We start from the raw sequence: 16,517 nt of genomic DNA on the forward strand, positions 1-16,517 counted from the left end.
TTCTCATATTGGGATTTTTGTCTTGCTTGAATTTGGGCAGTGGTGTATAGGATTTGGGCCACTCTGGTCTCACTTAAGAAAAAGTCTTGGGGGAGTAGGAAATACTAAGGGTATAAGTGAGTTTTAAAGTACTGAATCAGTGTATGTAATCTGTAATAACAAAAAAAGATTTTGTACAAATAAATTCTGAGATAAAACTACTTTCTACCCAAAGCACATTTTGAAAGATCCAAAACAAGATTTTATAAAATGATCCTGAGAGGAAGTGGTAGTTTTAAAGAATCAAAAGCCACCTTAAGTAGGACAGAGTGTTTGTGCATGTATTTTTCCTTCTCCTCTCTCACAATGGTGAGATCCTCAGGTATCTGGAGACTGTTCCATGTGTACTTCCTGGGATGAAAAATGTTTACCAGGGGGACTTTTGGTTCCCGAGGGAAGTGACTCCGCAGTTCCATTGTGGATGAAGAATTCCTTCCTTTAATTCCATCCTGTTCACTTTTTGAGCAGTGACCTTTATGTCATTTTAGTCCAGAGAAGGCAGCCAGCCAAATTCTTCCAAGGTCAGCTAAAAGCCACCGCAGGTATTAGGAGATGGAAGGAGTTTGGCCGTCTTGAGCAGCGACTGAGGGCATCGCTTCTCTATTTCTACCCCGGAATGAAAGCCCTCTTCGGGACTTAGTGAATAACCGTGGTTGTTGAATTGAATCTACTTCTCATCAGCTGGCCAGAGGTGTGTTTTCTCTACTTGGCACTCCCCCAGAGAAATTCCAGTTCTGAGAACCCATGGGGTGATTCTTGATTTGAACCCCGAGTAGGACTCGAGCATTTTAAACTGGCTCAATTGCCCGGCATACGCGATTCCTGTTGACGCTCAAGTCATTGTAATCTTGCTGCAGTCAGTTTAGATATTAGCATCTGGTGAAATAGAACTGGCATTTTTAGTGGAACAGATTCTGATGTAAGGAGAGCATAATTGCCAGTGAGCTTTCAGCAGATTGCCCACATTTATAACCTTTTTTTAAAATTTGAGAGCTAATCTGTGGCCTATGATTTGAGAGCAGTTGTTAGCTAGAGAATATTACTGTCTTTTCTGAGAGATAACATTTGTTCTGTATGTAGTGATCTTGGGCTCAGAGCCCAATTTCTTATTGTGCCTTTTCAGCAGATGTATTTTAGGTGCAGATGAGAGCCATGTAGCATTTTGAATGGGGTTAATGCATTGCTTGCTTATCCAGTCTTTGCTAGGAAGACTCAAGCCCGAAGAAATTGTTGGAAAAAATTTTATAATATATATTTGAAAATTAAGCAATCATAGTTAGTGTTGAAGCGTTCCTTGTATTACTGATAATGAGAAGCAGCATGGTCTAATGGATAGAGCACGAGCCTCGGAGTCAGAAGGATCTGAGCTCCAGTCTCGGTTCTGCCACTTGTCTGCCGTGTGACCTTGGGCAAGTCACTTCACTTCTCTGTGCCTCAGTTCCCTCACCTGTAAAATGGGGATTGACTGTGAGCCCCATGTGGGAAATGGACGGTGTCCAACCTGATTATCTTGTGTCTACCCCAGTGGTTAGAACAGTACCTGGAACATAGTAAGTGCTTAACAAAAGCCATGAAGAAAAATAACTGAGATGGCGTAAATGCTTCATGGAAGGTGATTTGGATTATTTTTTACCTACTTCTGAATAAGATGAATCAATCAATCAGTCATATTAGGTACTTATTGTGTGCAGAGCACTGTACTAAGCCCTTGGGAGAGTACAACATGACAGTATAACACAAATTCCCTGCCCACAATGAGCTTACAGTTTAGAGGGAATAATAATAATAATAATAATTTTGGTATTTGCTAAGCGCTTACTATGTGATAAGCACTGTTCTAAGCACTGGGGTAGATACAGAGTAAGCAGGTTGTCCCACTTGGGGCTCACAGTCTTAATCCCCATTTTACAGATGAGGTAACTGAGGCCCAGAGAAGTTAAGTGTCTTGCCCAAGGTCACACAGCAGACGACTGGCAGAGCCGGGATTAGAACCCACGACTTCTGACTCCCAAACCTATGCTCTTTCCACTAAGCCAGCACCATTTCACTTCCAAGGTCTTATATTTTGTCGAAATCAATTCTCCCGTGCTATAAAAATTGATTATCAGCATTGAAACAGAGAGGTAGGAACTAGGGAATGTAAGTCAAAAGGTTCCCAGAACACACCCCACAGACCAATGATGATCCTGATGCCACTTTAAACTATTTCAGCTAGGTTCGAATGAAATAAGATGGCTAAATTTTGTTTGAAAAGGAGAAAATGATTTCCAATAAAAAGAGTGCATCACTCAGTTCTGCCATTCCTCGTGTCTTAGGGAATTAAGGAAAGTTATTCTGACACCTTGAGCCTGTTCGGGTTTGGCAGGCTGAGCTGTCAGAGGAAACTAGTGCACATTTGTGCATTGCAACACGAGTTTTCTGTGAAGTAAGGTTTTGCAAGAACTCAATGTTCGTGTTAGAGGAGAATTGAGTTGATTTATTCTGTGATAAAGAGAAGCAATATGGCCTAATGGAAAGGGCACGGACCTGGGAGCTGGAAGATGCGGGTTCTAAGCCTAGGCTCTGCCACATGCCCAGCGGGTGAGTGCGGGCAAGTTTCTGAACTTCTGCGCTTCAGGTTCCTCATCTTAGAATGGGGATGCAATTCCAGTTCTCCCTTCCTTTTAGACTGAGAACCCCATGTGGGACAGGGATCCCGTCCAACCTGATTATCTTGCGTCTACATCCTAGTCAGCACTTAGATATCACAATTATTCCTTTTTATTTATGTGACCCACCAATGAGTGTCCCATCTATTAAGGGGTTCACCTCTCTGGAAAGTCTGGGAGCACCTGGTTTAGAGCAGTTGTTCCCATACCTGTTCTGTTAAGGATTCCTTTTGGCCTCAGACACTTTCGGACCTCCTACCTCCTTTCAATTTCAAACACTGGTCATGCCGTACAACCGCAGTTTATATTAATGGCCCATTTTAACCCCCCTTTCTTCCTTTCCTCTCCAGCAGCATAGTGTAGTGGATAGAGCACCGGCCTGGGTCATGGTTTCTAATCCTGGCTCTGCCACTTGTCTGCTGTGTGACCCTGGGCAAGTCACTTAACTTACCTGTGCCTCAGTTACCGCATCTGAAAAATGGGGATTGAGACTGAGAGCCCCACGTGGGACAGGGACTGTGTCCAACCCGATTTGCTTGTGCCCACCCCAGTGCTTAGAACAGTGCCTGGCACATAGTAAGTGCTTAAATACCATTGTTATTGTTAAGTAATTGCCAGATTAATCTTTGGTTATGCAAAATGACTTTCTTACTGTACTTTGCTCTTGCCTATACCTAGAACTCTCTCCCCCTCTGAATCTCTCTGTTACTCCTCCACATCTTCAAAGGTTTATGGCTAATGCACCTCCTTCAGGAGATATTCCCTAATTTTTCACCACTCCGTCATGTTATTCTGGGTTCTACTCCCAGCTTTGCCAATCGTCTGCTGTGTGACCTTGGGCAAGTCACTTCACTTCTCTGGGCCTCAGTAAACTCATCTGAAAAATGGGGATTAATCCTGCGAGTCCCTTGTGGGACTTGGACTGTGTCCACCCCAATTATCTTGTGTTTACCCTAGTACTTATATTAGCACCTGGTCCAAATGCTGCCCTTAGGTAGATATTGATTTACATACTTTATTTACTCATTTATTGCTTTTTCACTCTCTTGCAGTTAGCAGTTGTTTCTATGCTTTTCTTGCTGTTCCCACTGTAGGTATATAATTGATGTTAAAAAGAGAAACAGAGTGGCCTGATGGATAGAGCACATGGCTAGAGCACAGCCCTTGGAGTCAGAAGAACCTGGGTTCTAATCCCGGCTCTGCAATTATCTGCTGTGTGACCTTGGGCAAAGCACTTAGCTTCTCTGTGCCTCAGTTACCTCATCTGTAAAATGGGGATTTAGACTGTGAGCCCTCTGTGGGACAGGGTCTGTGACCACCCAGATAAGCTAGTATCTACCCCAGAGTTTAGTACAGTGCCTGGCATAAAGTAAGCACTTAACGAATACCATGGGGTAGAGGTGGCGGGAAAATGCCTGTTTGTCTTCTTGAGAGCTGGGACCATCTCTTTTACTTTTTCTGCCAAGCTCCTTATACAGTGTTCTGCAAACAGAAGATGTTCAGAAAATACTATTGTAAGAAGAATGTCTTGTTGAAAGCCATCCCTAAATGTTTCACTTAGCCTCAGCTTCTCATTTTCTCAGTTGCAGAGCAGTGGGTAGAGATTTTGGTTATTAATGTAGACCGGTCTCAATCCCAAAAATCATTATGGCAGCATCCATAAAGAAGAAAGACAGAGGCTGAAATGACAGTGGGCCCGTAATAAACTTCTCATGTGTTTCTGAAGCTCAATGCCAATTCCTGAGAAGAATGGGAGAAAGCATGTCCTGCCTCAACCGCAGTTCTGCAGATGAGATGAAGGCCACTTACCCTCATCTTCATCTAAAAGCATTATTAGAGCTGTTCATGGTAATATGTTGGACAGGATCATTAAAGCTGTGGACAGATGCTTTCGTGACCACTGTACTTCATTTTTTTATGTTGCTGCTTATCAGTTACTTAAGCTCCTCTGATAATAATAATAATAATTATGGTACTGGCGTAGATACAAGTTAATCAGGTTGAACACAGTCCCCTTCCCACATGAAGCTCACAGTCTTAATCCCCATTCTACAGATGAGGTAACTGAGGCCCAGAGAAGTGAAGTGACTTGCCCAAGGTCACTCAGCAGACATGTGGCAGAGCCAGGATGAGAACCTAGGTCCTAGGCCCCTGCTGTAGCCATTATACCATGCTGCTTCTCGGTTAAAAGCCGTATATGGTTACCAAGTTTTGCATTCCAGTTATCTGGCCATGTGATAGGGAGAGTTACAGTCTGGCAGTATTTCTTAGACTTGCTGAATGATATCTTTTATGTACTTACGTACATCATAATTATGTACTTATGTACCTATCTGTAATTTGTTCATAGTAATGTCTGAATTCTCTTCTAGACAGTAAGCTTGTTGTGGAGAAGGAACATGTCTGTCAACTCTGTTATAGTGTAGTCTCCCAATAACTTAGTACGTTGCTCTGCACACAGTAAGTGCTCAATAAATACAATTGATTGACTGAAATGTCCCTAGCAAGGGCCTGACCTAAACTGTATTAGGCTGCTTTTTCCCAATGTTTCCCAGAAAGAAAAATTTGGGAGGTCCTTGGGATATGTTTGCAATTTTCCTGGCAAGCCTTTCTTTCTCTTAGGCTCATAGAAATTTAAAGAAAATGGCTCACGAAATAAGTCCTGAATCTCAGGAATTCGTAGATAAAGCAATTTCCTACTAGAGCCTGGAGACAGGATTGGAGAGCCCCTGCAAAACACTTACTGTAGACCAGGCCATGTCTTTTAAATCTCTCTTAAATGTCACATACCGACTCTAGAGAGATAGATTAACAACAGGGCTAAAGAAGGCCGCCAGCAATTTCTCAAGGAAACTTTTACCTCATCTTGGTGGTGATGGGGCCCAGCTCACTGGATTCCCTCAGGGTAAACTTGTCCTGGAGATGCCTTCTCCTTTTTTTTCATGGATCCTCCCACCCCAATTGAATACTCTGCTCAGTCTTTTCACACCTTTGAAAAACACCAAGACAGGGAAATAGAGGAGAAATTAGAGGGTGGTGAGAATGGACTCACACCCTGGTGTTTATGGTAGTGGTTACTATGTACCTTATTATGCTTTTACTGAGTAGGCATACTCTCTGGTTGAGTGTTTTGCTGAATCTTTCTTTGGTGGCATTCCATAAAAAAAAAAACTTGCAGGGCAGCCTGTCTGATTTACAATCTACCTACTCAAATAATAGGTTGTGGATTTTGAAGGGTGTTCCATTGCCCTTCATTTAATAGACTTCAGCTCTAGAGTGGGTGGTCATTTGAATAACATACTTCTCCAGCACCTTGACTGATTTGGAAAAAAAAACAGGGCATCAGCTCATTGTGGGCAGGGATCGCATCTACCGATTCTGTTGGACTGTACTCTACCGAGCGCTTAATACAGTGCTGTGCAACACAGTAAGCTCTCAATAAATACAGTCGATTGATGGATTGATCAGCAGCTAATCTGCTCACTGCTCACCCCATTCTTGAGCCATTTGTCCCACCTAGGTTGCTGCCCCAAAGCTTTCTGTGGTAGAAGAATGGGAGTAGGGATTGCACTGTGTGGTTTCTGGGACCTTTTTCCCAACTACCTCTTGGTCTCTTGGGGGCTTTTCTGTACCCTCCTTGAATACCCCACGGGGCCTCAATGTCCCTCTTCCCCTCCCTTTTCCCCCACCCCAACAGCCCCCTCCCCTCAACTGCATGTCCCTAGAAGGCTTCCAAGCATCAAGTCCCAGGGTTATTTCCCCCAACTGTGTTCCTGGGAAACTTTCTTTTTTTTTTTTTTTAACAGTATTTGTTAAGCACTTGCTATGTTCCAGGCACTGTACTAAACCCTGGTGAAGATACAAGATAATCAGGTTGGACACAGTCCATGTCCCACCTGGGACACACAATCTTAATCCCCATTTATTATTATTACAAAAATAATATATTATTATTATATTATAATATATACGGGAGCAGCATGGCGTAGTGGAAAGAGGATGGGCTTGGAAGTCACAGGTTGTGGGTTCTAATCCCAGCTCCGCCACTTATCAGCTGTGTGACTTTGGGCAAGTCACTTAACTTCTCTGCGCCTCAGTTACCTCATCTGTAAAATGGGGATTAAGACTGAGCCCCATGTGGGACAACCTGATTACCTTGCATCTACCCCAGCACTTAGAACAGTGCTTGGCACATAGTAAGCGCTTAATGCCATCCTCATCGTGTAATATATTATCATTATATAAGAATGGTATTTGTTAAGCACTTACTATGTGCCAGTCACTGTTCTAAGCGCTGGGTTGGGTACGGTCCCTGTCCCACATTGGGCTCACAGTCTCAATCCCCATTTTACAGATGAGGTAACTGAGGTACAGAGAACTGAATGGGATTGCCCAAGGTCACACAGCAGACAAGTGGCTGAGCCTGGGATTAGAACCCATGACCTTCTGCCTCCCAAGCCTGTGCTCTACCCACTAAGCCATGCTGCTGCTGCCCACGAGGCTAGGATGCTTCAAACTGCCTCCGGGATCCCCCCTCATCTTTCCCCTTTATTTCCCTTCTCATCCCTGATTTCCGAAGTTTTGACCACTGCCTTTTCATGTGTCCTAATTCCATGAGTGGTGTGACCTTTATATAAATTTAGTCATTAATCAAATGGATGAAGGGAGGAAAGACTACCTAAGCAAAAATATAATTTTTTTTGTCTAATGAGCCTATTTTTATTTTTGCTTGGGATTTACTAAGTTGGATTTAGTAAAGGTTCACAACAGTGATTTTGAAACAGGCACAGAAAGCCATGTTTAGGGGTAATATTGTTTTTAATTCAGCTCTGAGTATATTGTTTTTATAATCTGTGAAGTCTAAAGTCAGCGTCTTTACTGATAACTAAGATTTTGGTGTAAATGTAATGGATTACACCTGTGTTTAAACCATCTGTATGCAGTTTCAAAAAGCAGCCAATTCTAGGTTCATTCATTCATTCGGTCATTTATTGAGCGCTTACTTTGTGCAAAGCACTGCCGTGGTGCTTTAATTGTACAGGCATATCCCCCCCGTTTCAAAGGACCCCAACCGGGAGATTCGTCTTACTTTAACTTTCTTTCAGTCATATTTATTGAACGCTTACTGTGTGCAGAGCTTTAACGGCTGTCATAACCCAAGATCTGTTGGCTCCGCCCTACAATACATCTGATTACTGTGCTGTAGGGAAGTAATTTATTTCACTCAGGGCTTCATCTCTGCCCCACCACTTCCCAAATATGAACTTGGAGACTAGTTTCCCTGCTTCGGGTGGGGTTCTGGGAGGGAAGTAGCTGGGTGGGGTTACATCAGACGGGGGCAGAGGTCCTAGGCAGCCACTTCTACCTTGCTGTGCCACATGCCACTTTTGAGTGAAGCAGTGAAACCTCCCCTCAGTTGCTTCCTCCCCCCCCTAACTTGAACAGGGGACTGGGCAAGTGACTGGTTTACAAGAAAAAAAAAAAAAAGAAATACTGGGTGATGAAACGGGCCCAGAGAGACAGTTGTGGAGGCCATATTTAGGGCAAGAAAGTCCTTAGGAGTAGCCTCAGAGAAGGGGAGAAAGGAGAGGAGTGTCCAGGAGTGATCTACAACTTCATTTCTAATTACCTGTAAGGTCCAGTCAGCACGTCAGGGCCTGTTCTGGAATCACATTTGAGCTAATTGGAAAATGTACCCCATAATGCAGCCATTCACCAAATAGCCCCATAGTTGAGGAACAAGTTGATATATTCTGGGGTATGTCTGTAATGGGAAAGAATGTAAGTCTATCAGTAGCACATTGGTAAATAAAAGATAAGTGGTTACTATAGTATATTTGTTAAGCGCTTATTGTGAGCCAAGCATGGTACTAAGCACTGGAGTAGATACAAGACAGGTTGGACAGAGTCTGTGTCCCATGTGAGGCTCACTGTCGAAGTAGGAGGGAGTAGAATCTAATCCCCATTTTACAAATGAGGAAGCTGAGGCACAGAGAAATTAAGTGACTTGCCCAAGATCATGCAGCAGGCAATTGGCGGAGCCAGGATTAGAACTCAAGTCCTCCGAATCCCAGGTCCGTGCTCTTTCGACTTGGCCACGCTGCATCTCTATGAGCCAATCGATTCCCAGAAATAAATGACATTTAAAAATGCTTCCTTTTTAAAGGTTTTCCTGTCTTATTTTTTCCATTGTACAGAAAATGATATCTGGGCTGTGGACCAAGAAATAATCAACCTAGTAATACTCTCTTGACTTCTTCCCCAAGCACTCTGTTAGTCAATCAGTAGTATTAACCAAGTACCTACTCTGTGCTGCACGTTGCAAGTGAGGCATAGAGAAGTTAAATGACTTGCCCAAGGTCACGCAGCAGGCAAGTGAAAGAGCCAGGATTAGAACCTGTATATATGTATATATGTATATATGTTTGTACATATTTATTACTCTATTTTACTTGTACATATCTATTCTATTTATTTTATTTTGTTAGTATGTTTGGTTCTGTTCTCTGTCTCCCCCTTTTAGACTGTGAGCCCACTGTTGGGTAGGGACTGTCTCTATTTGTTGCCAACTTGTACTTCCCAAGCACGTAGTACAGTGCTCTGCACACAGTAAGCGCTCAGTAAATACGATTGATGATGATGATGAACTCAGGTACTCTGATGACCAAGCCATGCTGTACCCACTAGGTTACACTACTTCTCTACTGGTGTCAAGTATGGAGCCTCTGGGACATACATGGTGCATTCTGATAAAAATAACTGTTGCATTTGTTAAGCTCTTACTATGGGCTTCAACCAATAAACAAAATCCATGCCCTCGAGGATTTTACAATCTGGTGAGGGACACTAAAATCAATTTGAGATAGGAAGAAATAATAATAATAATAATAATTCTGGTATTTGTTAAGCGCTTACTATGTGCCAGACACTGTACTAAGCACTGGGGTGAATACAAGCAAAGCGGGCTGGACACAGTCCTTGTCCCATGAGGGGGTCTCAATCATGAGGAGTCACAGTCTCAATCCCTATTTTACAGATGAGGTAACTGAGGCACAGAGAAGTGAAGTGACTTGCCCAAGGTCACACGGCAGACAACTGGCAGAACCCATGACCTTCTGACTCCCAAGCGTGTGTTCTCTCCACTAAGACGTGCTGAGCTATGTACATAATCATTATGGGTGTGTTGTGAGTACCTGAGTGCTTAAGTGGCTTGGAAGTGCTGAAGTGGCCTTCTAGGGGTTCAGAGGAGGGGAGATTAGGAATTAACTAGGGAAGGCCTCCAGTTCCTGAAACACTTTGGAGCTGGAGAGTGCTGTGGTCCCTAGATTTACTGCTCCTTAAGCAGAGCAGGGCAAAGTGACCTGGGTAGAGTAAACTTGATCATCTTGATGTAGTCAGAATCCCTGCGCAGGGGAAGAGTGAGCAGGTGGGACGCACAGCATTGCTTCTCCACCCACATTTCCTACGCATCCCCTCCCAGCTAGGCCGACAGGCAGGGCCTGAACAGGACAGCTGGGTACTCTGCTCTATTATATTCCTCTGGAAACACTTCACCCCTTTTAGACTGTGAGCCCACTGTTGGGTAGGGACTGTCTCTATATGTTGCCAATTTGTACTTCCCAAGCGCGTAGTACAGTGCTCTGCACATAGTAAGAGCTCAATAAATACGATTGGTGATGATGATGATGATGGAAACACTTCACCCCTTTTAGACTGTGAGCCCACTGTTGGGTAGGGACTGTCTCTATACGTTGCCAGCTTGTACTTCCCAAGCGCTTAGTACAGTGCTCTGCACACAGTGAGCGCTCAATAAATACGATTGATTGATTCTTCACTTTTTTAATGCGTCATATTCTACTAGAGAAGTAGCATGGGCTAGTGGACAGAGCGTGGGCCTGGGATTCAGGTGGACCTGGGTTCTAATCCCGGCTCCACCACTTGTCTGCTGTGCGACCTACGGCAAGCCAGTTCAGTCCTCTGTGACTCAATTGCTTAATCTGTAAAATGGGACTTAAGACTGTGAGCCTCATGTAGGGCAGGGACTGCGTCCACCTCAATTACCTTATATTCATTCCTTCATTCAATCGTATTTATTGAGCGCTTACTGTGTGCAGAGCACTGTACTAAGCGCTTGGGAAGAACAAATCGACAACATATAGAGTCGGTCCCTACCCAGCAACGGGCTCACAGTCTACTTACCTCAACACTTAGTGCAGTGCTTGGCACAAAGTAAGTGCTTAACAAATGCCACAGTTATTATTATTACTACATATTACCATATATTGCTATATAGTGATGGATCTACTCCAGTGGTTAGCATGGTGTTTGGCACATAGTAAGCACATAACACTTAATAGTGAGCATTATTATTATGCTGCCCAGATCATTTTTCTACAGAAACGTTCAGGACATGTCACCCTGCTCCTCAAAAAACTCCAGTGTTTTCCCATCCAACTCTACCTCAAAGACTCCACCACCTTGCTGCTAACCTTGCTTCTCTCTTTCTACAACCCAGCTCGCACACCTTGCTCGTCTAGTGCTAACCTCCTCAATCTGCCTCGATCTCGTCTATCTCGCTGCTGACCCAAGAGGCCCACCTAGACTACACCTCACTTTTCCTCATCTCCCACTCCCTTGTGCATTGCCTTGACTTGCTCCCTTTACTCTTTCCACCTCTCAGCCCCCAGCATTTATGTACATATCATCATTTTATTTATTTGTATTGTCTTTATCATCCACACAACATCTCCAGGCTCCTCTGCCTCCTCCCCACCCAAATAGCTACCACCCTGGCCCCACATTTCTGGTCCTCTTACATCTAGACTGCCGTATACACTTCCTTCAGTGACCCATCTTGCATCGTCACCAACCACATCGGGAGCACTGCAGCTCTAAATCAGGCTTTCCAAGGAAAAGCTGCCGGTCCAGATGGCATGCCTGTGGAGGTGTGCAAGTATGAGTATGAGCTAACCAGTCCACTGTGTGCCACCTGGGAATGGCAATAAGCATCACAGACGTTTTAAGGGGCACACGTCGTCCAACTCTTTTCAAAGAAGGGCTATTGTGGGAGACCTCTCCTGGCCTATTCTATTAGAAGTCTAATAGAAGTCTATTCTAGGCATGCAGTGTGACATGATTAATTCACGGGCCGGGGGCCGTCCAGCACCTCTTTTCCAGGTGTCTTTCCCACCCGTGGAAACTTTACCTCTTGAGCAGGGGACAGAAACCCTCAGAAAGAAGTGATTATCCCTTTCCCTCTTTTCTCCCCAGCGCTCAAAGCCGTGCTCCCCATAGCCCAGTGGAAGTGTGGGCCCACAGTTTAGGTCACCCATAGGCCAAAAGACTTGGCAGGCCGCTTCTCCCTCTCGGACCCAGGTTTGCTTGCTCTCTCTCTCTCTCTTTCTGTCTCTCTCGCCCTCCCCCCCCTACCCCCAAAGTCCCTGGAACACCTCAGTGTGACAGGAGTGTTGGTAGAAGGAAGGGAGGATGGAGATAGCAAACAAGCCACTCTCACCTCTTTGGCCCTGGAAGGACCAGAGACTGGTGTTTGCCTGGGTGGGTGAGGAGGCAGCAGCTGTGGGGCTGTGATGTGTTGTGCGGCCCACGTGTCTGGCAGCATTGTCATCAGCCACCTCTCCCAATGATGCTTGCTTGCCGCGGCATGCGAGGCGGGGTCCTTACCTGTCCATTGCTGACCCCCACAACCTCAGTCCTGGCCCAGAGCCTGGTTTCCAGCTCCACCGATGCTGCAGGTCCTACCTGCCAGATGGAAGGACCGCTGCCGCCACTGCAACCACCGAACGGTTATCATAACCGAAACAGCAGCTCCAGGCCTGTACCTCATCCTGGAGAGTCCCCTCCAACTTACTCTTCAAACTGTCAGGCAGTCAGTTGTTTTTTTTGAGTGCTTAGTGTGTGCAGAGCACTGAACTGAGCACTGGGGAGAGTACAGTACAACTATAAACGGACACAGTGGTTCTCGCCAGAGTACTGCTGTACAGTATAACTGACCAACTGACAGAAGAAATGACTTCCTGAAGACCACTGTGACTTTTGATCCAGCTGTGTCCCACTGACATGATCTTTGCTGCTAGACAGCTGTAGGAGGAAGGCAGAGAGCAGAACCAGGACCCGAATATGGTCTTCATTAATCTTACAAAGACTTACGACTTAGTAAATCACCATAGCCTGTGGGCCATTCTTCGCAAATTTGGCTGCGTGGAAAGATTTAACATCATTAAAATGGTTCCATGATTGAATTCTTAATAATTGTGGTATTTCTTTAGCGCTTACTGTGAGCCAAGCACTGTTCTGAGTCATGGGGTAGATACAGTATATGCAGATCACATGTAGTCATTGTCTAATATGGGGCTCACAGCCTTAGTTCTTGACGCTTTGCTACCACAAAGCGTGTCAAGGAGGGCTGTGTTCTTGCAACAACTCTTCACCCTGGTGCTCACAACCTTGCTGATTGCCTTCAAAACCATGGAATGTGGGGTTTGGCAAATAGAATTGTCTAAATGAGGCACTCTTGAATTTGTGGTGACTCTGTGCCAAGGTGACCCAGACATTAATCCGTGAACTACTATTTGTAGATGATTGTATGGTAGTGGTCAACAGCCTTGAAGACCTTCAATCACTCACTAAATGTTTGGCCTGAACTGCCAAATGCTTTGGGCTGACAATCTAAAAAAACACCCCAAAAACCAAAGTTTTGTACCACAGCTCCTGTCCAAATGGTATCTATCGATGATGTGCTGCCTATACTCATAGAAAAATCTGCTCTTTGGGCAGCATTCTTTAGTACAGTGGTGTTACTGATGATGCACTTTCAAGATGCATCACCATGGCCAACGTAGCATTTGGAAAGCTGGAATGTTTGCTGTGGAAAGAAAGGGGTGTCAGCCTAAAGACAAATATTGACATGTACCAGGAAGTTTTTAGCACAGCATTGTTATATGGTTTGAGGCTTGGGCAACATAGCGTATAAAATAACTCAACCGGTTGTGTTTAGTCTGCACTATCTGAAGTAGAGAGTCAGCATAAAATGACCAAACCCCATCCCAATCACCAGGTCCTGTATAATATTACAGGATCTCAGGTACTGAGGTGCTGACAATCCGAACTCTGCTGTAATAATCTTCGAACAGAAGGTAAAAGGATTCCCAAGATGAACTGTATGATGAATTCATCCCAAATGCAGCACTGCCCAGTATTTAGAGCACAGACCTGGGTGTCAGAAGGACCTGGGTTCTAATCGTGGCTCCACCGCTTGTCTACTGTGCGACCTTAGGCAAGTCACTTCACTTCTCTGCCTCAGTTCCTCATCTGTAAAATGGGGGTTAAGGCAGTGAGCCTCATGTGGGACATGGACTGTGTCCTACATTGTAGCTTGTATCTACCCCAGCACTTAGTACAGTGCTTGGGCCTTAAAGAGCACTTAAATATCTGCCCTGCCAAAGGAGAAAAAAAAAAAGCAAGCTAAAAAAATAAAAAATCCAGGATCATGCTCCACAGATGTCTATAGGAGAAGGTCCAAAGACATGCTAAAGGCAACTGTCAATGCTCAATTGATGCCAGTATTTGAGAGCTCACAGCCCTTGACATTTCCAATTGGCTATTCAGTCTTACAGTAAAGGAGAAACACGCCAGGTGAAAGGCGGTGTCATGTGCTGCAGAACAATTAATGCACATCTGCTCCAAGAGGCCTCTCCTGACTAAGCCCTCCTTTCCTCTTCTCCCACTCCCTTCTGCAGCTCCTTGACCTGCTCGCTTTATTCATCCCCTGTCCTAGCCCCACGACACTTATGTACATATCTCTAATTTTATTTATATTAATGTGTGTCTCCCCTTCTAGACTGTAAGTTCATTGTGAGCAGGGAATGTGTTTGTTGTACTCTCCCAAGCACTTAGTACAGTGCTTTGGACACAGTAAATATAATCGACCGACCGACTGACCTTTACACATTCAATCTGTGGTCAGCTGTATGCCTTAGCTTCCCCGGACACCTCGGAGTACAGTGGAAGCGCCTAGGCTTAGCTGTTGGCTTTCAGTGCAAGAGTTCAGTGATGGTGGGGTGAAAATTAGTTTGGAAAGACTTCAGGGGTTTTCTTGTCAATTGCCATTTGCACTCTGTAGGAGTAATTTTATCCTTCTCTGCCCTATTTGTTTTTCCTTTTTACTTGCAAATTGGTGTAGTGTCTCAGAGTTGAGAGTCATCTTGAAAATTTTAAGATTTTTTGATTTGCAACCCTCTCCTCAGTTGTGGTAGTTAATGAAAAATTGTTTCCTCTATGAAATATCTTTTTCTTTCTACTCACATTTCCAATATTTTTGATCCTGTGTCTCGTAAATACCTGTAGTTTTGACATTTTCTTTGACTAGATACATTTAGGTTAGGATGTAACCCTGAAAGAAATGTTCTACCACGTTCAAGGTCTTCAAGGAGTCGTCTGGGAAACATTCATTCCTGACATAAACAGCTTTCAAAGCTTTGGCCCTGAAATGCCACGTTTCACTTGTACTAAACCTATTTTTCTTTTTTTTTTTTTTAAAGTGGCAATAAAGATTTGGGCTGAATTGCTTAATTGACCCAGCTGTAAACTTTGTTCTAGTGGAGGTGAGGTCATGAGTTAGAGTGATGCTTGGAATACAGAGGCAAGAATCTTTGCCACCCTTTTTAAGTTTAAAGTCAAGGTTTATTTTTCCTCCCTCCCAGCCCCCCAGGAGGAAAAACTCAATCAGGCAGTTTCTGGGGTGCTGAGAGCCTGTTCTCTCACCTCGATGATAAACAAGCTATGCTGGCTATATTGCTGACCAGTGGGATGTTGCTAAACAGGCCAATTCATTTGGTCTGAAATCCTCTCTTTAGGGAATCAGTGATAGACTGAAAATATTACTCCCCGAGTCTGGGTCACTGACTCCAGAAGGGTGAGCCAAAGAGTGACATTTATGAGAAGACAAGTTATTAGAGGATGTTGTTCGGTCTTTTGGGTTGGTTATGTTGGCTGATTTTTTTCATCCAAGTCCTGTTTACTGACTTTTATTACAGCCATCTCAGAAGTAGGTGGTGCTTTTTTCTTTCCTTCACTTTTATCGCCTCATCCTGTAATCAGGCCAAGACCTCCCCCTGCTTCAGTCCAGGTTTTATATAATTGTTGAACTCTATTCCTGTTATGTAGCCATAGTTGTGGTTTTGTTTTTTTTTGTTTTGTTTTTGTGGGGGGCAGGGAGTTAATTTTTTTATTACAGGTTTCAGTGTATAAATTGATATAGGTTTATTAGCCAAGATCTACTGAGCCAGTTCTATTCATATAGAGCCAGGAATTAATTTCAATCAATCAATCGCAGTATTTGAGCACTTAACAGATGCAGAGCACTATCCAAAGTGCTTGGGAGAGCACAATATTACAGAGTTAGTAGACACGTTTCCTACCCACAGGGAGCTTATGCTGCTTCACATTTTCTGCAAATATTTCTTAAAACGGTGCCAGAAAAGTGTTTCCATAACTTTTTGAGAGAATCAATCCTATTTGAGTGTTACTGCAGTGCAGAGCAGAGCACTGCAGTAAGCACTTGGGAGAGTACAATACAGTAAAGTTGGTAGTAGTGATCCTTGCCTTCAAGTTTACAGTCTAGCAAAGCTAGGAGTTTGGTTTGTGACAGTGCATTACTGCACTGGGTTGATCATCATCATCAATCATTAATGTGGCTTTGGGTCTCCTTTAGAGATGAAAAACATATCTGAGTTTTGTAGCAATAGTGGATTTTGTTTTGAATAAAGTCCTAGTCAGAGTTGTAGAAGTATGCATTCTACGTTATGTTTTCTA

At 44.0% G+C, this 16,517-nt stretch overlaps 1 protein-coding gene across 3 annotated transcripts in view; it reads left to right on the plus strand.

Annotated features, from left to right (window-relative positions):
* Positions 1–16,517, plus strand: part of DYM (dymeclin) — a 523,552-nt gene that overhangs the window by 76,368 nt on the left and 430,667 nt on the right. The gene's annotated exons all lie outside the window — the stretch shown is intronic.

This window comes from Tachyglossus aculeatus, chromosome 3, assembly GCF_015852505.1.
Source record: "Tachyglossus aculeatus isolate mTacAcu1 chromosome 3, mTacAcu1.pri, whole genome shotgun sequence".
Lineage (NCBI taxonomy): Eukaryota > Metazoa > Chordata > Mammalia > Monotremata > Tachyglossidae > Tachyglossus > Tachyglossus aculeatus.